We start from the raw sequence: 26406 nt of genomic DNA, 5'->3' as shown, positions 1-26406 counted from the left end.
CAAAAAAAAACTAATCAAGATGGGCTCAAGAATCGCATGATTCGGAGTCCAAACGAAGAAGAAACGACAAGATGAAGAGAAACGAACAAAACCCGTTAATCAAGGGCAAAATGGTCAATTTACAATTCAGAAGTGACTCTAAATAAGTCAAATGAGGTCCACACAACCTAAACTAATCATTTCACAACATTCTAAGAGGTTCCAAGAACATTGGACAAGAATCCCACAAAACGCCATTTCCCGGTTCAAACTAAATCCCGACACTACATCACTAAAACTTGAATAACTCCCACTGTAATTTTAATCTCAGAATTTCATTGGTACCATTGGAAAGCTAACTCAAAATCCATGAATTTAGGATCAAGAATCACCCCATTTGGGTTAGAAATGAAGGAGATATGGCCATTTGAAGTCAGAACAACAGTGCTGTTACAAAATCTGAAGGGCAACTGAATGTGGGCTATTTTGGTCGACCGAAATAGAGTTTCGGATGACCAAAACTCACAAAAATTCTGCTGAAAACATGTTTCTAAGGATAGGATGTTTCAGTAGACCGAAATAAGCCATCGGTCGACCGAACTGGGCCAAAATAGCGAAAATGGCTACTGTAATGTGTGATTTTACTGTTCAAATGAAATCAAAAGGGCATCACTAGCATTTCGGTCGACCGAAATGGCTCGAGAAAGTGCATATGAACCTGTTATGCACCAAAAATGAAGAAAAGTCCCTATGTCTTATTTGAATCCCCCATGGCATGAGCAAATTACATTATAAGCTAATGTGTGAAGATGTGAACATGCACGCAAATGTAATATAATATTTTAAACATGTTACAATAGCCTACAGCCTCATTATATTTTATTTACAAAATTTGACATATCAAACCTCCAAGGTTGGAAAAATTACATTTCAAAGACAAGACTTGGAATTTAAATGCATACACTTGAACTTGAAAGCTCGTGGCCCTTGGCCTCATGTCATACATATCAAATACATCCCAAATAGTGTATCTAAGTACACTTTACATGTCATTAGGCAAAAATGGCATATTGAACCTAACTAAGCATTACATCTTTAAAGGTAAAACTTAAACATGCTAACACTTGCATGTGAACAAGAAAGCATTAAAGAAACTCTATGTCTGCAAATCACCCAAGGCAAGTGCAAATTTCCAAATCTTGAATCATGTACCTGAACAATACCCCCAGTAACTTCGGGGTGAGTAAACAAGCTTACTCGTAGAGAATGAGCATGCATCGACTCGATTTCTTTCAGATTTTTAGACTAACATGAAACAATTCAAAAGGGTCATGCTACCTAACGTCTATGTCAAAGGTGAGACTCAGAGAGCATCCTAAGCTACCTTAGAGTGTAATCAATAAGAATCATGATATATATACATATATGAAATAAATCAAGGTAGGATACTTGAATATAGATCAACATGAATTGCATTTTGAATAAGTTACCCAAGAATTGACTCTAGAGGGGGGGTGAATAAAGTCAATGGCCAATTTTCGCAAATTATAGAAATACAATTTCTAATCAACAATATAACCAATTATGCAGTAATCAAGATATGAAAGTAATCAATTTAGCACAATTGTAAAAGAGATAAGGGAAGAGAAATTGCAAACAATAACACGGCGATTTTTACGAGGTTCGGAAACTCCTACTCCTCGGTTCAAGATCCCTCTTGAGACTTCCTAAATTCCTTAGAGCTTCTTCTTAATGGTGGAGAGCAAACCTTCAATTGAAGCAAGACCTTACTTCTCTTTCTTGCTAGGAGAACACCCTTCTCCTAGGCTTCCTTTTGGGTCACACCAACCCTTTACAATAACTTGTAATAGAAATGAAGTGTACAATGAATCTCTCAAAGATAGTAGTACAATTTTTTAGCTCACAACTAGAGTATTGATGAATATAAATGAAGGTCAAACTCTATGAATGAAATGAATGAGAGAAAATGAAATATGTGAAGAAAATAATCTCCTATGAATTCAATAGAATCTCTCAAGTGTATAATAGAGCAAAAACTCTATGAAGATTAAAATAAGAGCAAAAGCCCTTTAAATCTTTACTGGAATCTCTCAAGATAGAATAAGAGTGAAATGAGAAAGATGAAGAGAAGATGAGAACAAAAGCTCTGTTTGCAATGTAATATAATGTCTCTCAAAAATGGTGTGTGTTTTTCTCTTTTTTGTTAGCAGACAACCCCTCTGTATATATATAAAATCGCAGCTCAATATAGCTATTAGAAGTGGTTGGAGGAATTAAATACAGAAATATTGCCGTTGTAATTCAAATCCCTCAAAGGAGCCGGCTCTTTGCAAAAGTGGAGGCAGCTCTTTTTCAAATGGAGGCGGCTCCATTAAAAAAAAGGAGCAGGCTCTTTTTCTAAAATGGAGGTGGCTCAATTAAAAAAATGGAGCAAGCTCTTTTCTGAAAGATTGTTCTACGAGCCAAGAAATGCTACTGGAGTGAAAGGAGCAGGCTCCCTTTTTTTATGGAGGCGGCTCCATTTGCCTTGAGAGAGCTGGCTCTATTTCTTATAGAAGGTTGCTCCTAATTTTGGATTGGACAGAAAAGAGCATGACTTCAAATGGACATAACTCAGTCCATGAAACTCCAAATGAGGTGAAATTTGAGTCTAAATTTATTGCCTTGAAGTCAGCTTTCTAATTCCACCAGCCTTGCTCAAGAATTATAACCACAGAAATAGTTATAGCCGTTTTAGTGCAACCTGGTCAGAAATTTCACTGTCCAGGGACATGCATCTTGTGATGCTCATATCTCATTCCATTCAAATCCTTTTTAGGTGAAATTTGAGTCTAAACTCAAGGGCTTGAAGTCAGCTTTCCAATGCCACTTTCCTTACATAAAAATTCCAACTACACAAATAGTTATAGCATTTTAAGTACAAGATGGTCTGAAATTTTTCTGGACTGAAAATTGCTTCTTATGAGATATCCATCTTTCTAGCACCTAGGACTTTGATGAATGGTTCAATTTAGTTCAAGGCATGTTTTTAAGAGTCTAGGGACATAAGAAGATGATAAATTTCAAGTGCATTATGTCCTAGAGTCATTTACCAAATTATGGCAACAAAGGCTTTAAAGATGAAAATTTAATTTCAATGCCTGTTCCTTTACTTTCTAGAGACCAAAATAAATATTATGATTAATGCGCATGGTCCTAGAATTTCTAGCTTAAATAATGAGTTCTTTCAAAGCTTATAAAGCTTGAACTAACTCTTTCTTAGCAAAGACTTCATATGTCAATATATATAAATGAAGTTCCTTGTCTATTGCTTATGGTCTTAGGAGCATATGAATGATGTATGATATGCATGGTCCTATAATTTTGAGCTTCAAAATATATTCAAATATACTTTGATATTAAATCTCAAGCTCTCACCATCCTATCTACCATTTTCTTCATTCTTTGACCATGATCGTTTAGGCTTGATGAAGACTTGTTTTGTTTCTTTAAAATACTTTGTGTGATCTTTGAAGTCCGAGTTTTTCTTTGATTTCTTGCACTTTGAGGCTTCCTTGAATCCATAGCTTGATTATTTGGAATGGATCTTCTAGCTCAACATTGAGGATTGAATATTGATCAACTATATATCACTCAATGAAAATATTAGTACTTAAACATCATTAATGGTTTGTAATCATCAAAACATAAGATTGACCTTTAGATAAAAATCCTTAGGCCGACACAATACAATTAAGCAAAGGTTGGAATAATCTATACAATACGACAAGAGAATACTAGAGTACAAGGATCACATTATCAATGCAATTTACATGCTTGGAACATACCAATTAACGAGACAAGAAGAATACATGATATCAAGGATAATGCATAATACCTATACAAGCAAACATGATTGGAACATTCCAATTAACAAGACAAGGTTGATACACGAAATCAAAAATATTGCATAATATCTATGAAATGAAACAAGATTGGAGCATTTCACATAACACAAGTTTTAAATCTTCAAGGAATAGTAACTTGAAATTTAAAGAGTGAAATCAACCAATGTGGAAACTCGGATATCGCCCAGATTAAAACCGTACTCTTGGGATCACTTTAGGGCTACTAACCCATGGGTACCTTCCCCTAGTGTGCACTATAGTGTAGGTAGCTCTCTATCTCCCGTACTAGAACCAAGTCCTAGCCATATCAATTCTTGATTGATATCCCAAGTCCCAAAATCAATTAGTTGTGCAACCAAGAATGTATCAAGATACAAGTAATGCATTAAATCACGTTCCATGCACAACCAAGATTTTGGAACACACAAGTCATGCCCTAAGTTCCCAACTATAATGGCATGTGAAAAGTCAAGAAATCATTGTATGCATTATATAGATTACAAATTAGGATTTAAACACAAGAAATCCATTAATGTAAATATGCCACAAGTATAAGATTAATGATTCAATTATTGACTAAACAACACATGTGTAATTATACCATTCCAAGACAAATGGGCATGTTCATTAAATACATTAATGAAACCTAGGTACAAGGGGTTACGATGCTTGATAAAAAGATAAAATCCATGATTTACAAGTCAAATTCATAAGTTTACAAGAATTCAATATCAAGGCATGATTAACTCGATGGAAGCATAAAATGGAATTTAATCTACTAAAGGGATTAAATTATCAAGATTACAAGACAAGTCCAAATGATCTCAAATTAAATTATGTTATACAACATGTCAAGACTTGATTTAAAAACATGATACAAGTGAATTCTATGCAAGATACTATAATGACCCGGTCATTTCCTTTCCTTTTTCCTTCTCTTAGATTTTCACGGATATTTTTTTTCTGCTGATCTTTTCTTTCTAAGTTCAGTTTCTTGTTACTTAGTGTCATCTCGAGTACTCTGGAATGGTTTCCGAGACTCTTTTCTCAAGATTGACAACTTCCTCTGAGGACCGCATCAATTAAGCATTTTTATTTTTCGACACTATTCCCTATTTCGTATTTTTCCCGTTTATCGTTTTTCTTTGCATAACCTCACTTTTTGTGCTCGGATTTGATTCTGGCTTTGCATGCATTCATGATATTTGAATTCCATGACATTGGTATTTTTACTTTTGTAGAAAAGCAAGCAAGTTGTTTACTTGTTTCATAAAGGGCATGGATGCATACTTTATTGTAATTATTCTTAATTTATGGGGTTTTTGTGTAATTACATAAAGTAATTATTTTTCATCTTAGAGACCTTTTTGTAATTTAATTTGTAAGATATTTTGAAAAATGACCTTTTTGTAATTTTTAGAAAATGTCACAAGTGTCACATTCTCATGGAACCACTATCGGCATTTGGGTAGAGAGATTTGGAAGCATAATCTATTGACATTTGGAGGTTGGAGATTCACCCACTTGTTGGCCTAGGATTAGAGCACTTGTTGGCTTAGATGGTTGACAAGTGTAGGCTTGAAATTAAGCCTAGGAAGGAGCCTTGGATTTGTGACAAGTGTAGGCTCACAAATTGGTCTTGCAATAGTGTGTGTGTGAGAGGTAGTGTAAGATCACATAGTGAGTGGAGGATTTTTATTTCCTCCACTCACACTTAATCTCATTTGTAACATTGTCTTCTTCACCACAAACCCTAGCCACCATTAGAAGAGCTTGATGCTTGGGCTTTGACTTTGATTTTTGAGGGCTTTCCACTCACCTTAGACTTAAAACCTTAGGAGACAAAGGTTTCCTCTTGCTCTCCACTTCAAAACCGTTGTCTTATTTTCCATTTTTGAGCTTGGTTACTTGGGATTATAGAGATTCAATTCCCTATTGAGGTAGGGGGTGTTATATTTATTTTTTTCCAAATGTTTTACTTGCTTTTGTATGAAATATAAGTTGTATGCATGTCTTTTATTAATTTGAGAAATTAATGATGTATCTTAGCTTGCATATAACTCATTTTAGACCTGATATATGGCATGGCCATGACTTGATCTTTGTTATATATTAAATTGGAATGATTTGAATGAGTTTTTAAATCTAGAGATTAAATGAATTTAATTTGATTTAAATTCTAGTTAATCGTGTTTTGCTTGTATTCCATTTTAGACATGATATATGGTATAACCATGACTTAGTTCTTGATATATATTAATTTGAGATCATTTGAGAAACTTTTGAAGTCTTGAGATTTAATTAATTTAAATTAATTAAATTCTATTTGATGGTATCTTTCTCATTTTGTACTTTTAACTTGATATATGTAATGACTATGATATATTGTTTAACATATATTAAAATGAGGACATTTGGAATAAACTTGAAATCTAGAGAATTTAATTATTTTGTTTAATTAAATTCTATCTAATGACTCCGTGGATTTATTTGTGTTTTAGAATGTGTTTCTGTATTCAAATCATGGACTTGGACTTAATGTGTATACACTTGGTTGTGTTTTGAGCATTGGATAACATTGTTGTTATATTTATATTCATAAGAACATGTTTTTTTTATGGAATATATTGTTGCCTTGTGTAATGAATTGCACACTTTGTAATTGACATTATACATGCCATTTTAGAATTTAAACTCTAAGGCATGGATTGTGTGGTTTTAACCTACTTGTGCATGGAAAGTGATTTCGTGCATTATATAAATTATGTATAAGTTGTGAACTTATTTGGTTTATTTTGGAGTCTTGGGACATTGTTGTTACAAGTGACATGGCTAGAGTTTGGCTCTAGTGCGGGAGGTATGAGTTCTCCCCAATTAAGATAGTGTGCACTAGGGTGGTCTTCCCAACGGGTTAATGCCCAGAATAACCATTTTGTTCTTGGTTTAATCCGAGACGTGATGTCCAAGTCTTCCACTATTTGATTTCACATATTCCAAGTTGACAATCATGTTTAATTATGACTTGTGGTTTTGGCTATTGGCGATTTGATGTTGTTAAGTAAATCCATACTAAATTGTTATATTTAGTTGTTTTCACACTTTTAGATCTCAAATTGATAACTTAGAGAATCTATGTCTTGATGTGTGGTATTAGAAATTCAAATTGTACTAAATTGTTATATTTAATTGTTATTGCATTTTAGATTTCAATATGGTAACCTTGAAAATTTATATCGTATTGCTTGTATAGCATGCTCCTATGTGGTTGAAGTTGCATGAAGGATGTGAATTATGCTAGAAATGATCTAAGGTAGCTTAGTATGCTCCCTGAATCTAACCTTTGACATAGACGTTAGGTGGCATCACCCTTTTGAATTGTTTCGTGTTAATGCAAAAATCCTTAAGAAATCGAGTCGATGCATGTTCATTCTCTACGAGTAAACTTGTTTACTCACCCCAAAGTTATTGGGGGTATTTGTTCAGGTACAGGATTCAAGATATGAAGATTTGCACTTGCCTTGGGTGGTTTGGAGATTTGAAGCATTTTTGTACAATGACATGCAAGTGTTTAGCATGCCTTACTTTTGATTGTCATATTTTGTATACCATGGGTGTATGATGTTTTAGAAGCCAATGTAGCTTCCTTGACATGTAATGATACTTAATTGCTTACTTTTGACATTCTAAGCATGTATGTAATGAGGCTAAGAGCCAAGCATGTTTATTTTAGCATTTGCGTTCATTTGGTACCAACTTTTGCTACAAATTTTTAACCAAATTTAGAGGTTTGACGTATGAAAATCTTGTAATGGGCATGTTTGAGGCCATGAGCTATTGTTTTACATTCAATTATTCATACTAAGGTTGTTGACATGTCCACATATTCAAATCTCATTGAAAATCAACTTTAAACTTTCATTTTGAACCAAATCATTATGGGATTCAAAGTAGGGGTTGAACCTTAACACCTTTGACATATAGCAAGCCTTATAGCAGCATTTTAAGGTGTTTTGGTTGACCAAAACTCTATTTTGGTCGACCAATGGCTTTTGGTAATCTCATTGCACAATAAAATGCACATTCCAGTAGCCATTTTCAGCTTTCAGGGCCATTTCGGTCGACCGATGGCCTATTTCGGTCGACCGATGGTTCAATTCGGTCTACCAAACCAAACTCACTTTAAAAATCAAGTTTCCAGCAAGTCTCTGTGAGTTTTGGTCGACCAAAACTCTATTTCGGTCGACCGAAATAGCTTATTTGCATGCAGCTCCTCTGTTGTGTTTCAGCACTGAAGTTACAACTTCAAACAGTCATATCTCCTTCATTTCTAATCCAAATGGGGTGATTCTTGAGCCTAAATTCAAGTATTTTGAGTCATCTTTCCGATGGTACCAATTCCATTCTCAGATTCAAAACATAGTGGGATTTATTCAAGTTTTTATGAAGTAGTGTTAGGATTTGGTTCGAACTGGGAAAGGGCGTTTTGTGGGATTCTTGTCCAAAGTTCTTAAAACCTCTTGGAATATTGTGAAACAATTAGTATAGGTTGTGTGGACCTCATTTGAATTTCTTGGAGTCAAATTTCTCCTCTTGATTGTGAATTGACCATTTTGCCCTTTATTGACTAATTTTGCCCGTTTTAACTCTCGTTCGCTCTTTTGCTCTCTTTAAGTTCCGTGACCTCATGGAAGATCACATTGGTGTCTTAGGGGTGACTTCTATCTCTAGAGAACTTGGGTTATCTTTTGCTTCCGCATTTCGGATCCGTTACCGGGTCAACATTTGGGTCATCGCTGACATATCGGGTTGAAAAACTCGGGTCACGACAGATACGACCATGAGTATTAAACTTTAATAAAAATAATAAATGAAAGGTTTCAAAACCTAATCAAATATTCTAGATTTAATATATGTGAATGTATATGGCATGCACTTCAATAATATCAAGTCGGAACTCAAATGAAGTGAATAGTGCACATGGAATAAATTAATTAATCAATTAATTAAATATTCTCTAGATTTTAAAACATCTCCGATTACTCTCGAATTCACATATATTGAAAAGTATACTAAGGCCTAACATAATATGCTAACACATGTTAATTTCAAGCTAGTTAAGGCCACATGAATTAATCTTTCACTTAAAAAAAAAATATTAAATAAAAGCTTCAATACTTGTTTAAATGCTTTCAATTTAATATATGTTAATGAACATGTCAAGGAGTAATATTTTATCATGCCACATGTTTAAACCAAGTTATGAGCAACCGGGAAAATTAAATCTTACACAAAAAAATAATTAATTAAAGTTTCTAGATTTGATACAAAGACATGTAAATGAGTTGTATAAGCATCAATAGCATGCAATACATCAAGAAAATAAACTATAACACCCCCTATCTCTATTTGAGATGAAATCTCAAATCCCCACCGAAAGAAAAATGCTCTGAATCCGACAATACTCCTAGGTTACGTCGGAGACAACGAGAGGAACATTAAACACCAAGGAGGTAACATGAAAATCTAAACTTGAACTTGAAACCCGAACTCAAAAATGGTCAGAAATGGGTTCTAATAAGGGGGAAAGGTAGAGCACGACAAGGCGAACAATAAACGTTAAGGCCGAAGACTTATCACCAAAGAAAAGTGGTTCAAAGGAGGAGAGAGAAGGTGGCAGCCATGGCTGCCGTGGAATCTAGCCAAGAGAGGGGAGGAAGATGATGAAATCTGACTTTTTGACTTTAAGTCCCCTATTTATAAAAAATAAAAAAATAAAACCTACAAGTGCCCCAAAAGGGCCCCACCGGGTTTGAAAAAGTGGAATTTGAGCAGATGTGCTCACACGGCAGAACTATGTGAACAAAAAAGATTCAAAATGAAAAAATATGAACAATGGAAGAAACGGCATTAAAAACCGAGTCCCGAGCAGAGAGATATGCCCCAAACAAGTTCGGCGACAACCGGTGTCAGAAATCCCTAAAACTAGGGAAAACGTCCGGGAGGAAATTCTAAGACTCCATGACTCAACGAAAATTGAAAATGAATCATGTACAAGGATCCAGGCTCAAAACAAGGTATTTTGTAATAACTTTTGTTAATTGCACAATGGCCCTTACAAAAATGGTTAACTGTAAAACTGCCCCAGAATGAAAATATCTTCCAAAAGATATTTTCTTAGATACCCCTAAAATAAAATATCTTCAAAAGATATTTATGAAAAACACCCCAAGAAAAGAAAAGATTCTAAAGAACCATGCCCCTATGGACACCGGGAACAACCAGAGTACTTTTCTGCAAAAGTAAAGATACGTATTTCGTGGAAACCACATAGAATGAAGATACGTGAAGTCAAAAACCAACTCTGAGCACAAGAAGTGAGGTTGTGCCGAAAAGTGACAAACAGGAAAAAGACGAAATAGAGAAAAGGACGAAATAGAAAAAAGGACAAAAAGTGAATAGTGTCCAGAAAGTGAAAATTCAAAAATGACTCGATCCTTAAAGGAAGTTATTAATCCACATGAAAGAGTCTTAGAAACCATTTCTGAGCACTCGAGACGACACTAAGCGACGAGAAACAGAATTCAGAAAAGAAAATTAAACGGAAAAAATTTATCCGTAAAATTTCAGGAAAAATGAAAAGAAAATGAACGGGTCATTACATGTAGGCTAGACTACCTATAATAGCTCACTTAATAGACCACATCAGTCCCTTAATGAAACTATTGCGCTTCTCCTCTGTATCCACCTCCTCTGGAGCAAAAAGAGATAAGCGCGTAAACTGCTGCTCATACTCCGCCACTGTCATGTTCCCCTGTTGCAGATTGAGGAACTCTGTCTTCATAGTTGCCCTGACTGCATAAGGAAAGTACTTCTCATCAATACGAGCACTGAACTGATCATAAGTCAATGACATCCTCTCCTCTACGATGGTAACTGACTCCCACCACTGCAGTGTATCTCCAACTAGCTTGAAGGTAGCAAGCATTTGCTTCTGAACCTCCGTGCACTGAACCAGGTGAAGATGTCGCTCGATGTCCTGTTTCCACTAGTGAGCTGCTTTTGCATCGGTAGAGCTTTAGAACTCAGGTGGGCTCCCCTTTATGAAAGAACTCCTAGCTTTTTCCCAAGTATCAGTCTGAAGCACTAGTGCTGGTACAGGTACCTACTGAACCTATAGCTGATTCCGGAGTGCAGTTGTTACCTCTACATCTATAGCCCGAGCAATGAGATCATTGATATGAGGAGGATACTCTGGATCTCCTCCCTGATCCCAAGTCTGCTGAACTTCCTCCTGCTCCTATTGAAATTGACCATCATCATCTTGAAACTCAGGCATTTGCTGCTCTTCTTCCATTAGCTGACGCTGTAGGCGTTCTTACTGCCTATGTACCGCTCTCCTTTGCCTCCTATTTCCTTGCATGTTTTATCCTCTTCTAGCGTTAACCATCTGTTAACACGAAAAGACAGACATTAGTACCATTTCTAAACGGACCGTAAAGGAATACAATGAATCCTAAACTTAAGCTCTAATCAAGATAAAATGCTATGCGGAAGTCTTAATACGAAACATCCTAGAGACACTTGAACCTGGAGTGCTCTAATACCAACTGTGATACCCCTCGGATCCGAGACATCGGTTGATCAGGCCAAAGCCTGAGCCTAAAGGAAATATCAAACAATTAATATTTAAATGAACACAAATTTCAAAATGAATTAAGAAATAAATAAATAAAGCTGAAAGAACTCTCAAATGTAATCTTTTAAAGTTAAATACTTAAAATCCAAAACCTCCAATATTTTAAAAACTCGGGAATCCATCTAGTGGACCCCTAATAATATCCCAAACTGAAACAGAAAACTAAAAGAAATCTATAACTAAATCATGAAGAGAGATCATATGTCGTTAGAAGAATGAGTGACTGTCTCTGCTCAGCATGAACAATCTTTATGCCTGGAGCTGACGAACACCTGAAAAATAGAAGTGGGTCAGACCCACGAACAAGTTCTATCCTACTACAATCCAAGCAGAGACTTGATACGCATGTACATCCTAACCAACTCAACAATAGCTATGTAGTCCGTACATATATATATCCACCCTACAGGACTCTCACTGGACTATGTAGGGGGTCTCAACCTAAGTAGAAGGCAACATGCAAAACGCACCTGAGTGGACATGAGTACCTAAGCCTAACAGGTTATACCTCAACCTATCATATCCAGCTACGCATCCTACTGCATATACACTCCCTAACCTTCGACTCTTAGACTCAAGCTCATATCGCGGTACTATAAATATATATTCAAAGTCCTATCCTATCCATCCATAAGAAATAAAGTTAGTTGTTCAGCTTATTCAACTGCACAGACTTACATATAAGGAGGATTTTATTTTTAATAATCCGTACCCTTATTCCACAATAGGTAGGACTCAGCGATTTGAGCTAATCCGTCCTAGTATGCCACCGTCCCATACCGGTGCATACAATCTAAACACCCAGCAGTTGATAAAACAAATAATAAATGGTCATATCAACTGATCCATAACAAGCATAGAAGGAATATATAAATTAACATGCTTACTCCAGTAATTGATGCAATAAACCATAAAATCTAAACATCAATTATTCCTCAACAAGCATAAGAAAAATATAGGATTTGACATGCTTACTTTACATCATCGATACATGATTAGAAACGTATAATTATTGACAAAAAATTGCCAAAATAAGTCCAAGTTATTTAAATATCCATAACCGAAACCAGTATGTATAAGTTGTTAAGAAATTCCTATTATTCAAATCTCTAACAATATAAGCTGAGTACACATTCTGTGTTTTAACCTGCACCTCTAAACCATCCAAAACCTACCATTATAGTTCCTAGTTGAAGTCTGAAACCCTAAAAATCCATTCATAGTAGTCCAAATCTCGCTGAAACTGACAGAAAAAATAACCCAAAAAAAAAAAAAAAAACAAGGGAGCCGCCTCTATCACTCATGGACCCAGCTCCCTCTTTGAGGGAGCCACCTCCCATGCCCAGAGAGCCAGCTCCCCACATTGGGGAGCCGCCTCTTTGCTTAGGGGAGCCGCTCCCTTCAAACGGGAGCCGGCTCTCCTCCTGTTTCTTCATCGTCTTTAAGTCTGGCGACTTACCAGACAACTGTCCTCTATTCCTAAGGTTCCTAGGTGTCTGAACTAGGTTCTAGTGTGTTCCAAAAACAATTTAATTCTTTATTCATTTACCGTCATCAATCGAAACATGAATTATGCAAAAAGAATTTAGAATGAGCAATTACCCATTCAAGAACACGTACTATTTAAAGCAAATCAACCATGTGAACCAGATTAATTTTAATGATTTCCAATGCGTTCCAAAACTAATTAAAATCTTTACTTAACAATTGACATCAGTTAAATCATGAATTACGCAAGAAAGAATTTAAACCGAGCAATAAACGATTTGTGAACACATACTGTTTAAAACATCTCAGACATGCAAACCTGATTGATTTTAATCTTTATTAATTCCAGGAATTGTGTTAGACATGTAAAGAACACGAGTCAAAGGGAGAGAGTTAGGAATAGAACTTGCCTTTAGGTCTCAGTCTGAAACCTTGCACTGTCATCTTTTTAAATTCTCCAGCGCAATCCGACCACTGTAAACCCTCTGTTCTCTCTCTGCCTCCACTGTCATGAATAGGGTTCTAAAACCCTAGGCAGAACTCTACAGTAATATTTATAGGTCTAAAGAAAACACCAACCCTAATTCTAATATAATTTAGAGACGGAAACCGACCAATTCATTCTATATCTAAGGCGGCTAAACAAATTGTGACTACCTAAAAACAAATTAAATAATTAAAACAATTGATACTACCTTAATCAAATTAAAGAAAACCCAAAATACAATTAAATAAACCATTCAATTAAATAAAACAATAATCAAGTAATGCAATGTAAATACACAATTAAACAATTAAATCCAACCAAATAATAAAACAATTAAATAATTAAGCACATAAGCAAATAATAACACAAAAATAAAATAAAAACAACAATTAAAATGCTGAGACTATCTTTTTAAAATTAGGGGTATTACACACATCATCTAATTACATTATTTAATTAACCAAATTATTCAAAAAAAAAACAATAAATAACCAATTAGACAATTAAATCAATTTCACAAGTAACCAATTAGCCAAATAATCACATAATCAAATAGAAATGCAATTAAACAATTAATTAAATGCTGAGACTATTCTTTTAAAATTAGGGATATTACATGGTTCTCAATAACACAAGAAATGGTTGGAGCACCGGGGTTTTTGAATTTAGGAGGAGTGTTATGAAGATGGATGGAGCTCACTTGCTCCGTGAGGCGCACTTTCTTAGGACTTTGTCCCTTGTTCTTCCTCTTTTGAGTGCATAAGTCCTTCAAGAATTTTGCATATGGCGGAATTTTCCTAATAGCATCTAAGAGATGAAGATTGATTTTAACTTGTTTGAAGACTTCTATCATGTTGTGGATTTTTCCCTTTTGTTTCCCAAATGGTGAAGTATCTCTCAAAGCATATGGAAATAGAGCTTTGACTTATAAGATTTCTCTAATTGGGGGGATGATGATGGAAGGTTCTTTTTGGAACCACTTGCATCCAATAAAGTAGGAATAGGACTTGGAATAAGATAGGGGCAACCACTTGGTTGCACTGGTTCACTAACTTCAATTGGTCTCTCTACCCTATTGTCCACTCGCCTACCATTTCTCAATGTGGTTATAGCTTGCACTTGCTCATGTGGAGGAAATCCCGATGTAGGACTTGTTTCCACCATGTAGTGTATCTTGGGATTGGTTTCAGGTTGGCTAGGCAATTTACCTTTCTTTCTTGCATTTATGGAATTAGTTATTTTCCCGATTTGGGATTCAAGCCTTGAGATGGATTGAGAATGAGAGTGTAACAATTGATTGTTTGCTTCTAAGCCACCCAAGGCCGCTAAAACCTTATCTTCAAAAATGGAATTCCTAGGATGAGCTTGAGATTGATTAAAGTAAACTTGAGAATTGGGAGCTTAAGGATGAGAATAGTGATTCACATTTTGATGGGGATAGAAAGGAGAATGGTACCCTTGAGAATTTTCATTTTGAAAGTGAGGGGGCACATACTTTTCTTAGAAATTTTGATTTTGAGGAAGGTTTACACCGGCTCTTTGATTTTTCCAAGAAAAGTTTGAAGTCTCTCTCCATCCCGGAATATAAGCATTGGAATAGGGATGAGTGAATATGGCATTAACTTGTTCATGTTGCTCACTTGAAAAAGCTTGTCCTTGAGGACAACTGGAAGTATTGTGGTTGGAGCTAGAACAAGTCATACCCGTCTCATTTTGAGGATGGGAATAGTAGAATGATTGAATTACTGGTTTTTGACTCAACAAAAATTGGTCAAGCCTTTGGGTAAAATTTTTAACCTCGGCAACAATCTCCATTGAACTCTCCACTTGACACAAGTTTAAGTTCTTCTTCCTTCCCACATTAAAATTATGACTTAACTGAAAGGATTAAAATTTATGCATTGAATTCTCACTCATATTCTCAAAAAGGCACCAAATGTCATCCTCATTTTTTTTCAAAATATGAACCTCCACATGAAGCATCCACCATACCCTTGTGGGTATCAGATAAGCTCTCTTAGAAGCATTGAACTATGTCTATGTGCAAGTTGTTTTGTAGTTCTTAGAGTAGTGTACACTTTGTTATCATATTAGCTTTGTGGTAGTTATTCTTGCAGGTATATACCTATTGTTGATTTCGCATCTTTGTTTCCAAATTGATAATACTAGGTAATTATAACTTGTTTATTGTGTTGGTTGTTCCATTGTTGTTTGTGTTTTTTCTTTATTGTGGAATATATTTAAAGGTTTCAAATTTAGCTTAGGATGATTCCTTAGCTTCCCCCTTAAAACTAAACGTTAAGAAGTACGATCCACATGTGTTTGGTTTATATTATACGTGCAAATAATCATTGAAACTTTAGGGTATACGCATGCGCTTCATCCTACGAAGTAACTCATTTACTCACCCTAGTTGATTCACATTTTTCATACCCATTTAAGCTTATCAAAAACCTTACTTTGAAGCTGTAGACACTAAAATTTCATGGACTTTTGTTTTGACAAATTGACCAATCAAATATGGGTCTCTGTTTAATTAAATTATTTAATTGGCCTAAACCTGATCAATTTTAATTATTTAATTAGTCCAGCTCAGGTGATTAAATAAAAAGAGTATTATTCTTATTAAAATATATTTAGAATAATTATTTTAATGGATAATTGTCACAATATAATTGGTCCAGCCTAGTTATAAGTATGTCGTTATCAAGAAAGGACACATGTCGTAATTGTTTAGTTATTCTTTTCCTTTTTACTTCGTAGTTCATTGCTAGGGACTAGCAATATCTAAGTTTGGGGGTATGATAAGTGCTCCAATATTGCACATTTTAGCACCTGAGTTAGGGTATTTTAGTCCTTTCATCTATCTTACTTTCCCTTTTTAGTTCTAATTTATGTTTTTGTCCATTTCAGGTCAATAACGTTCAAACGAGCTAAAAAGGTATATTAAGGCCTTTTTGGAGTCAAACTGAGTCTTGGTGAGAAGCTGGTGCAAAATGAAGCTGATGCTGAAGATTTCCTACTCTTAACGATCAAGCTGTGACCAAGTTAAAGGTTAAATTTTCATATAAAATCCTCTAAGGCACAGAATAGTGCCAAGGATAAAAGTAATATAAAATTTACCTCAGATTCACAAGAGTCGAAGGTTAAATTTTTATAAATCCTCTAAGGTATAGGAGAATGCCGAAGAACAAAAGTTACATACAAATTACCTCAGACTCACTAGAGCCGAAGAATAAATTTTATAAAAAATTGCCTAAGACACAAAAGAGTGCCGAAGCAAAATACATCGCCTCGGAAGAAAATTCAAAGGCCAAAATTTTACAAAAAAAATGATTGAAGTAGCAAAAGGTATGAGAAGTCGATCATCAATATGAGGAGTTTACACGCACGAAAAGTCGATTCTTAATAAATAGTACCAAACAGTGTAGAAGGCTGATCATTTGAAGCTGGTTACAGAAGTTAATCGTTAAAGCTAAGCTAATTACTAAAGAAAATCACTATGCTGATAACTAAAGATGATAACTAAGGTTGATTGCCATCATTATTCATCAAGGATGGTCACCTAAGCTGATTGCCAAGATCGATGACCGACGGCTTGAGAAGATGAAAACTCGGCACTAAATGCTTGAGTAGAAGAAGGCTCATATAAAGTGCCACCTCAGCACAAGGGGGCACCTTAAAGATAAAAGGAGTTGTAGTAGCAAGCTCCTCAAAGACCTTGGTTTTTGGTCTTCAAAATTGTCAAAAAGATAGACATACATCTGCCACCATCAAGGCATAGTGTCCCAATAGTGCACTTTGAAACCCCCTAAGCTTGAGTATTCTAGGACCTTTATCTATCTTATTTTCCCATTTTAGTACTTATTAGTATTTTTGTCTATTTCAGGTCAATAATGTTAAAATGGGCTAAAAATGGTTTCTTAAGGCCTTTTTGGAGTCAAACTATGTCTTAGTGATGATCCGGAGCAAAAAGAGGCTGATTTGGAGCAAAAAGAGGCTGATACTGAAAATCTGCCAAGTTGGATCGATCCAACTTTTTCTGAGATTGATCAAAGTTGGATCGATCGAAAATCAAAGTTGGATAAATCGAACTTTTCTCTGATCGATCGAACTTTTGCTGGCAGCGAGCTGTCTTATTCCCGTGCGTGCCCAAAAGTCCACCTACCACATAGTACGGGAATAGATATTTTTGGAGCTATATTCCTGACTTAGTGACTAAGACAAAGACCTTCTATATAAAGGGAAGTGACCCATTTTGTAAAGAGCTTTTATCATTTTATTTTTTACATTGTAATTTATATTTCTCTCTCTAGTAAAGTTAGAGATTAGGGTTAGAAGAAAAGAGGGAAGTGGAGGCACATCTCAAGACCCATCTCTAGATCCACTCTCTCTCCATCTCTAGAGCTTCAAAGAAGAAGAAGAAGAAGATGGAGCCATGTTTGGAGCTTACCCTTGAGGGTTTCATGACCACATCTACCTCCTCCATGATTGACTAGATCTACACTTAGAGCTTGGATGAGCCCTAAGCCTTGTGTAATCTAAACCCTTGTATTTCTATTTTTGGGGATTTATATAAATTGTTGTGATTTGTATTATAGCCATGTGAATTTCATGAATCTTGGTATATTTCTATGATTTCTATGGTTTAATTCTTCCTATTAATTCTCTAATTTATTTACATGTCTATGTGTGATTAAATTAGGAATTATTTCTTACATGATTCATATGGATTAATTCTTTCTATTGATTCTCTATTTGATTACATGTTGTCTTATGTGTAATTATTTGGGAATTAATCTCTACACTAGTTTTTCTTTATTAATTGCATGTCTATGTGTGGTTGATTGAAAATCTAGTGATAGCTAAGCATGGGTTTTCATTGAATGGGTTTCTCAATTAATTTGATGGTTTCTACTTATGCTTGATGGGTTGTTCTACAATTTAATTCATGCTTGTAGGTAGGTAGACAATCTATGCTTGCTTAGATATTCCATGGCTTATTATTGCAAATTTCATGATTCTCTAGATTGATGTGTGTTACAATTGTTGCTACTTAGATGGGTCATGCTTAAAATTGATAGGTTGTGCTACACTAAGTTTAGGTAGACAATTCATACATAAATTAGATGGTCCATGCTTAATATTGCAATTGGTAGTCGGATTTTGTTCACAACAATGTATTCCCCATTAATAGAAAGCAAGTGGTTAATTACACGAGCTTAGTGGTAATTCCAACACCCTAAGTACTCTCTTCATATCTCTTAAATCCCTATCTCTCATTAGTTTACTTTACTTACTTTATAATTTCATTGCACCTTAGTGTAATCAAACCAATATCTCTCTTTGCAACCTTTTGATACGCTAGAGTTGAAGTTAAATTCTAACACGTATAATCCCTTAGGACGATCCCTACTCAATCTTGATACGTTAGTAGTAGTGGTGGTAGTAGTTTTTATAAATTTAAATTTGACCTAAAAGGCTTTTCTTGAACCGCACATTCACTACATTATTTTGGCGTTCACAAGTGGCCTCGTCAAATTTTGGCGCCGTTGTCGGGGATTGACGGTTTTGTTGGAATTAAACTAGATAATAATGTTCATTTGATTGCTTCTATTTTATTTTATTTTTCATTGCATATTCTTTTTTCTTGTTCTCATTATTATTTGTTCAATTAGGTACTTGACTACAAGGAAAGCAAACTTTGGAACTTGAAGCAATAATTGGAGCTTAAAGCTAATATTAAAATTTAAAGTTGCATAAGGACCGTTGTGAGCAATTCTTGGAACTCTTGTATTTTAATTGTTTCACTTCTTTGCATGCCTGTGATAGCCCTTATTGAGGCTCATTTTATTGCTTTATCTTTTTCCAAGCATAGGCCCTTATTGAGGCCAATATTTTCTTGCATTTGGATTTTAATTGTGAATGGAGGAATTGTTTGATCCAAGTTTGGGGGGAAATTATATCCCTTCACCTTATGCTCCTCCATCATATTTTAATCCTTATGAGATTGAGTCCAATTCATTTCATGCATCATCTTATTATGGACTTGATCACTCATTTAATCCTTCTTATGACGAACCAAATCCACCACCTTCTAGGTACTCACCCGGATTTGAAGAAAAATTGTTAGCTTTACTTGATGTGCATATTTCACAAACTCCACTTATTAATTCTCATTCTCAAACTTTAGCCAAGCTTGAAACTCAAGTTGAGCAAATTGCAAGTACTCTTTCTCGTCAAGAGGAGGAGGAAGAGGCAAATGAAAAAATGGCAAGAACTTCAATGTATATAGATGAGGATGATGAGAGTGAAGAGGATGAAACAAGTGAGTTAGTGGCTAATTCAATAGAGCATAACATGATTAATGACGACTTTCCTTGTTTTGATTATGATTTTATCTCGGACATTGCTACTTTAGAGAGTGAGGAGATGTTAACCACACTTGAGGTAGGAGAGAAGGAGGAGGAACTTGTAGATGACGGCCTTCCTTCTATTATCTCCAATGATCCTCTTGAGACATGCCTTTTTGAAATAAATAAAAATTATGGTTTTGACTTTGAAAGCTCCAAAAATGAAGTGAACTCTCTAATGTACTCCTTAGCTAACTTGGAAGGTGAAGAGATGGTTATTTTTGAGGAAGAGAAAAATGATGAAGAGTAGGTGTTTCTTGATATTCCAAATGAGTCTTTGAAAGACAATGCCTCACCAATTATCAAAGTGAATGATCATTTTAATGTGTTTCAAGAACACAACAAAGAGGCAAGCCTAACCATGATTGATTTTGTTTTCAAGACCGTAGATGAAAGGAACAGTATCATCTCTTTCATTTCTTTTCAAGTCATTCTTTTGAATGATGATTTCACTGTTGTAAGTGAGACATTAAATGAAAAAAGTGAAAAGAGGATTAATAAGGATGTTTCATATCTAGTTTTTTATTCTTTTGATTAGTGAGTTGGCCCAACGTCTTGCAAAAGACGTTAAGTACTAGTATTTGTAGAGTTTTCAACTCTATTCCTCTCCCATTTCTTTTTATTATTTATTTTTATTTTTCCTTTTTGTGTACATTCTTCTATCCATTTTTCAATCTCTATTTTTGTTACCGTCATTGGGGCTTAGCATAGGGTTTTCTACACTTTCATGTTGAAAATTGAGCATTTTGCATAAGTTCGATCGATCTCAAATGAGAGTTCGATCGATCGAACTTCATTCCTGCAGCAAACCTGCATCCAAATCACTCTCTGTCTCATCGATCCAAGAAAATCTTTAGATCTCAGTTCTCAATTAGATAGATTAGAAGACCTTCAATCGATCTAAACATCAAGTTCAATCGATCTGTAGGTTCAACACTTAGAAAAATTTTGAGCCTGCATCAACCTGCATATTTCAGCTCTCTGTCAGATCGATCGAAAACATTCCTAGATCGATCTAAAGTTCTTCAATCGATCCAACTTCATTATTGGATTGATCGAGATTCCATACTTAGAAAAATTTTCAAAGTACTACAAATTTTATACTCTCTATCCCATCGTGCGAGCATAGATCGATCACAGCTTTGCCCCTTTGACTTTTTGACTTTTTCCTTTTTCTATTTTTATTTTATTTTATTTTTCATTTTCTTGATCCCAAAAATAAAAATAAAAAAATAAAAAATAAAATTTATTTCTTTGCATTCTTTACATTTTTATTTACTTGTCTTTTTATTTTTGTTTATGTACATATTTGTTTTGTCTAAAAAAAAGATTAGCACCCACATGACAAATTGTGCCATTTATCTTTTGTTTCATACATGTTCATTTTCATTTTTATTTCTTTATTTTTCTTACTTTTTGTTTCATTGTACATACTTTCTTAAAAAATAAATAAATAAATAAATTTTGCATCCCTTATTTCCTTACATTTTCATTCCTTGCATGTTTATTTGTTTTATTTTTGTGCGTGTGTACATACTTGTTATGTTATAAAAAAATTAAAATGAAAAATAAAAAATAAAAAAATTTTGTATATACTTGCATTGTACATATTGTTTTTCATTTCTTGCATTGTATATATTCTTTCATTACATTTTACCTTCTTTATTTTTCTTTTTATATTTTGTTCATACATTTTATTCTTTGTTTTTCTTGCATTTTGTATATACTTGTTTTCATTAAATGAAAATATTAAAAAAAAAAAAAAAAAGCTTCACCATTGTGCCCTTGTGTCTATTCATGCTTTCACGCTTTAATTAGGGCTTGATCTCATATCTCTCTTTCATCTTGTGCTATATTGCCTTAGATTGCATGATTTGATTATCCTTATCCCATTTAATATTTGATGTGAGTTTGCTAGAGTGGTTATTCAAATAGGTTGTTGATTCCAAGTTTGGGGGAGACGTCTTTCGAATTGGATCGCTACCGGGCTTCATGTCTACATCACCACGGTATACTCTTTCCATCTTTTCCATTGTTCTCATTACACATTGAAGACAATGTGCGGTTTAAGTTTGGAGGTAAGGTGTCTTTGTTGCATTCTACTTAAGTTAAACTTTAAATGCATGATTGAGATTGGAGTTCCATTTTAGCGATGATTTTGATCTTTTGAGGACTATATTGCTTAAAATTTAAAAATTGCTTGACTTGAGAGTCCAATACTCCTTGTATGCCTTGTGGATGCCATTTAGGAGTAAATTTTTCCAAAAATTGATATCTTACTTACACTTGTGGTCCACATCATCTTGATTTTGTGATTGTTTTAAGATTCACTTTGGGATTCTACACTAGCACAGGCGCACACTAGCATTCATTTGTGGGGTACATGCTTTGCTGATTATTGAATTGGTTATATCCCAATTAAGTTAGTAGTGCATTGAAAGCTTTCATTCTTGATAAAGGTGGATAACAAACCCTTTTCACTAAGTAGCCGGGATTCTAGCCTCGTCAAGCACTGAACTTCTCGTGCCGAAAGGTGGAGGGCCCGAACTCTAGGTTAATAATTGAACTTGAAAAAAAAAATAAAAAAAATAAAAATAAAAATAAGAAGAAGAAGTTGCAAAAGTAATAAAAAAGTGAGGACTTCTCCAAATGGTAATAAGTGGGAAATGATTAGATGGAAGTTGTCTTGATTTGTAGCCTAGTTGATTTGAGCTTGTAAGTCCGTAAGGGTGTTTGGAACGCCTAATGCCCTAAAGCCGTCTGGTTTGGGAGTCATTGACCTAACGCTCGACCTCATGAATCATTAGAAAGCTTAATAGATCAACACATTGCACCATGCTTCCATCTTTGATCCTTAGGATTAAAAATAAAATAAAAAAATAAAAAAAAAAATTGATGAGTGAAAAGAATAAGCGCACCTAGATCAATAAAGTTTTAATAAAAGGTCCACTTTTTGTCTTGATGATCAGTACTAGATTTATGTGGTAGTTTGAGGGTAAAGATGTGATCATTTCTTTAGTTGGCTAAGATAGCAACATATTTGATGTAAGTCCACTAAAAAAGGATTGTAGAATTTTTTTTATTTGCATGATCATTTTCTTGATGTGTGGAGGACCATGCTTGCTTACTTAATGTTGATATTTTGGGAGATTGCTTAGAAATGTTCGAAAAATTGCCTACTTGAGGTAGTTTTCTCCCAATGCTTGTTTGCAATATTGGTGCCTCTTTTGTGAGAATGAGCTTAATGTTTGTGGGTATCATTTCTGGAAACCCTCACGAGACTTCACTCATCCACTAGGGGTAACCTAGGAGTTTAAAAGGCTTGTTGCATGTACTAAGTGCAATCGTGTTCCCTACGAAAGTGGCGTTATCCTTTTATTGCTTTCTAATTTGTAGTTGTTCATTTCATTTCTTTACTTTGTAGTTTATTGCTAGGGACTAGCAATATTTAAGTTTGGGGGTATGATGAGTGCTGAAAAGTGCGCTTTTAAACCCCTTAAGCTTGAGTATTCTAGGACCTTTATCTATCTTATTTTCCCATTTTAATACTTATTTGTGTTTTTGTCTATTTCAGGTCAATAATATTAAAATGGGCTAAAAATGATTCTTAAGGCCTTTTTGGAGTCAAACTATGTCTTAGTGATGATCCGGAGCAAAAAGAGGCTGATTTGGAGCAAAAAGAGGCTGATACTGAAAATCTGCCAAGTTGGATCGATCCAACTTTTTCTGAGATCGATCGTTTTTTCTGAGATCGATCAAAGTTGGATCGATCGAACTTTTTCTCTGATCGATCAAACTTTTGTTGGCAGCGAGCTGTCTTATTCCCGTGCGCGCCCAAAAGTCCACCTACCACATAATACGGGATTAGATATTTTTGGAGCTATATTCCTGACTTAGTGACTAAGAAAAAGACCTTCTATATAAAGGGAAGTGACCCATTTTGTAAAGAGCTTTTATCATTTTATTTTTTACATTGTAATTTATATTTCTCGCTCTCTAGTAAAGTTAGAGATTAAGGTTAGAAGAAAAGAGAGAAGTGGAGGCACATCTCAAGACCCATCTCTAAATCCACTCTCTCTCCATCTCTAGAGCTTCAAAGAGGAAGAAGAAGATGGAGCCATGTTTGGAGCTTACCCTTGAGGGTTTCTTGACCACATCTACCTCCTCCATGATTGGCTAGATCTACACTTAAGGCTTGGATGAACCCTAAGTCTTGTGTAATCTAAACCCTTGTATTTCTATTTTTGGGGATTTATATATATTGTTGTGATTAGTGTTCTAGCCTTGTAAATTTCATGAATCTTGGTATATTTCTATGATTTCTATGGTTTAATTCTTCCTATTAATTCTCTAGTTTATTTACATGTCTATGTGTGATTAAATTAGGAATTATTTCTCACATGATTCATATGAACTAATTCTTTCTATTGATTCTCTATTTAATTACATGTTGTCTTATGTATGATTATTTGGGAATTAATTTCTACACTAGTTTTTCTTTATTAATTGCATGTCTATGTGTGGTTGATTGAAAATCTAGTGATGGCTAAGTATGGGTTTTCATTGAATGGGTTTGTCAATTAATTTGATGGTTTATACTTATATTTGATGGGTTGTTCTACAATTTAATTCATGCTTGTAGGTAGGTAGACAATCTATGCTTGCTTAGATATTCCATGGCTTATTATTACAAATTTCATGATTCTCTAGATTAATGTGTGCTACAATTGTTGCTACTTAGATGGGTCATGCTTAAAATTGATAGGTTGTGCTACACTAAGTTTAGGTAGACAATTCATACATAAATTAGATGGTCCATGCTTAATATTGCAATTGGTAGTCGCATTTTGTTCACAACAATGTATTCTCCATTAATGGAAAGTAAGTGGTTAATTACATGAGTTTAGTGGTGATTCCAACACCCTAAGTCCTCTCTTCATATCTCTTAAATCCATTTCTCTCATTAGTTTACTTAACTTGCTTTTTAATTTCATTGCACCTTAGTGTAGTCAAACCAATATTTCTCTTTGCAATCTTTTAATACACTAGAGTTAAAGTTAAATTCGAATATGTATAATCCCTTGGGACGATCCCTACTCACTCTTGCTACGTTAGTAGTAGTGGTGGTAGTGGTTTTTATAAATTTAAATTTGACCTAAAAGGCTTTTCTTGAACCGCACATTCACTACATTATTTTGGCGTTCACAAGCGGCCTCGTCAGTTCACTGCAGTTAATCAATACAATTTAGAACACCGGGTATAAATAATTCCCTCTAGTTATGACTGTCACATTAAACTAGGGGTGCAACTTGGGTTGGGAAATCCGAACCCAACCCTAGCCCACCCAATTTTTGGTGGGCTTAGACAATTATTTTTACAAATAGGGTTGGAAATCTTAACCCGAATTTAATTAAGGTTGGGCTTAGGTTGAGGTACTACCAATCCGAGCAAACCCGGACCTGAATTTTAATATTATTTTCATATATATTTTTAATTTTAAATACATTATATATAATATTTAAACTACGATTACCATTTTTTTTTTCTTTTCAACTTCATTTGTTAAATCTTAACTTATTGTATGTTAACATTTAAGATAATTAATTTTCTAAGAATTTATATGTAATTTATTTAAAATTTATAAAATGTTTTTCAACTATTTTTTTTTTTTAAGAGTAATTTAATCTAAAATTAATTCAAGTTCATATTAAATTTTTGGTGTGAAGATTAGTTATATGAGTAACTCAAATTCACCCTAATTTTTAACATGGAATCAAAGTCCGAGTTGCAAGCCCAATTTAAAAATAAAAGGATAGGTTGGGTTCGGGTTGAGCAATTAGGGTTGAAGATAAGGTTGGGTTGGGCTTGGGTTTAACATTTCATATGATGGGTTGGGCTCAAGTTATACCTCAAACCCGCCCAATCCGCCTGAGTTGCAGCCCTACATCAAACTAAAGGAAATTGGGGGCAAACTGTGGGGGGAAAATACTTTCCCACCAATGAAAAGATGACGTGTCAACACATGAGGGGATCACTACAAACACTGAGACTATTCAACTTTCAATCTGGGCCTCTACAAGAAGCTTGGGCCAGGTTAACTAAGCACAGTGGGCTGAACTCATTAAGAAGGGCCGAGATAATGAGACCCTAAGCCCAATTACGAATGTATTATTAAACCCATTTTTAGTAACAGTTTTCTTAGAAGAAGGATTATAATCTAAGGAAACCAAATCATGTAAATCCTTATTATAAGGATAGTATAATGTGATTGAGATTCTTAAGGAAAAAGCAATGTGAGTACTAAAAGGACTTGGATTAGGGTTTTTCCTATATTTAAAGGGCTTAAGACCCTCAATAAAAGATATATAGAAAAGGGGTAAAGCCCCCAAAAAAGAAGAGAGATCCAATTCTCATTGCCAGAACTATGTTCCGACC

The sequence above is a fragment of the Cornus florida genome, unplaced genomic scaffold, assembly GCF_030987335.1.
Source record: "Cornus florida cultivar Cherokee Brave unplaced genomic scaffold, ASM3098733v1 CherokeeBrave_3.0.0_Hap2_Chr05, whole genome shotgun sequence".
Lineage (NCBI taxonomy): Eukaryota > Viridiplantae > Streptophyta > Magnoliopsida > Cornales > Cornaceae > Cornus > Cornus florida.
The sequence above is the reverse complement of the archived record's forward strand: the minus strand, read 5'-3'. Positions refer to the sequence as shown.